This window comes from Macrobrachium nipponense, chromosome 1, assembly GCF_015104395.2.
Source record: "Macrobrachium nipponense isolate FS-2020 chromosome 1, ASM1510439v2, whole genome shotgun sequence".
NCBI lineage: Eukaryota > Metazoa > Arthropoda > Malacostraca > Decapoda > Palaemonidae > Macrobrachium > Macrobrachium nipponense.
In genome coordinates this window covers 45,228,723-45,230,504 of record NC_087200.1, presented here as the reverse complement: position 1 = coordinate 45,230,504, position 1,782 = coordinate 45,228,723, and the positions used below count along the sequence as shown (strand labels likewise).

Genomic DNA, 1,782 nt, shown 5'->3' with positions numbered 1-1,782 from the left:
AGCTTGAAAATTACCGATTTAAGGAGTTTTATTGTCATTGGCACTTTATCATTATCTTCTCTCCGCTCCTTACAAGTAAAATATACTTCTTTGTTTGGCTAACACATTCTTGCAATGTCTCTCTATAGATGGATTTATAGATTATCCTTTCAACCCAGTATTGCCTTTGTACAGTGAGTTCTTTAGACTTTTAAGCAAAATGCAGTAACCTTCCTTTTAATAATACTGGTATGGGTAACAGCACTCACAGATTCCGTTTTAAATATGCATAATTTTAGATAAAGAGCGATATAAATTATCTATCAAGTAGTACACTTAGAAACTAATATATATATATATATATATATATATATATATATATATATATATATATATATATATATGTATATATACATATATATATATATATATATATGTATGTATATACATGTTTATTCATTAGATATGTATAATTAATCGTATGACGGTAGATGCCACATACATTTGTACATGAGCCTCAAAACTGAGAACGGTATTATCACTCCAGGAAGTTTTCCTATATCAACAGCCTTCGTCAGTTAATTTGTGTGTTCATTTCTTTTACCATCTTAAACAGAACCGAACTGGAGTCATGTGTGTAACTTGTGACAATCTGAAAGAATTTAATGCGTGGAGAACCTTGAATATGCCTGGGATGTACATGTATTATTATAAAGTGTCCTTTTCCGCCGATAGGTGTCACTTCTCCTGGTAGGGTCATCATGGGGGACCTCCACCTCCCATGTCTCCATCAGCCTAGGTGGAAGCAACGTCGCGTATAACAACGACCACGTCCCAGCCTCCCATTATCTAGCCCCTGCTTATCATCCAGAACCAGCATATCCAGTCCATCCACCTCCGGCCTACCACCCAGAACCGGCATATCATCATCCAGAACCGGCTTATCACCCAGAGCCGGCCTACCACCATCCAGAACCAGCTTACCATCATCCAGAACCTTCGTACGAGAAGCACCACGAACCCGAAATTCCAGCGTGTTCGGCAAACTGACCAAACGCCACCTACTGCCTGGAAGACGAGGAATACCCCGAGTACGATATCAAACATGCCATCCAGTATCACCTGGACAGCTTCAACCACCTATACGCGGACGTCGCTGACCTCAACACAGAGCTCTCGGTGGAGAGGCCAAACACCCTGGAGGAAGAGACTTACCTCTGCCCCTCCGAGACCGCTTACATCCGCCCCCTGAGGGCCCTGAACACCGACGGCAAGTGGAGAGTCATCGTCAATGAAATCAAGCTCCATTACAAGACCTTCACGCAGACGGCCCGTGTGGAGGATGTCTGACCGCGAGGAGTGCCCCAAGGTCCCCATCTGCTACGAGTCCACTTGCTTGCAGAAATCCATCTACCATCGGTTCCTCGTCTACGACCCCTACGATAAATACTTCCCCCCTTCGCCATCGAGACCTTCAAAGTGCCTTCGAGTTGTGCCTGTCTCTTGGGAGCCTACACTATTGATCACTAAGAGTCTCTTTATAAAGATGTCTGACTAATGAATGTGATAGTCACGGTTAAGCTGGTACAAAATAACCCATACAATTTATTTTTCAAAAACTGTTCACATCATTCAGGATCAATTTCATTTTTTGTAATTTGAAGGTATTTGTTTAAATTCATCGATCCGACTCTTTGCCCATTTCTTCAACTAGCTTCAAACAATTGCAGATCTTTTTTTAATTTCATTTCCTGAGGTATTTCAGGAAGTCCTGCAAGGGGTCTTTATTTGGAGTCTTTTTTT

The 1,782-nt window shown here is 41.5% G+C and overlaps 1 pseudogene; it reads left to right on the top strand.

Moving 5' to 3' along the window:
- Positions 1 to 1,518, top strand: part of LOC135218765 (uncharacterized) — a 25,262-nt pseudogene extending 23,744 nt beyond the window's left edge.
- Positions 1,519 to 1,782: the final 264 nt, after the last annotated feature.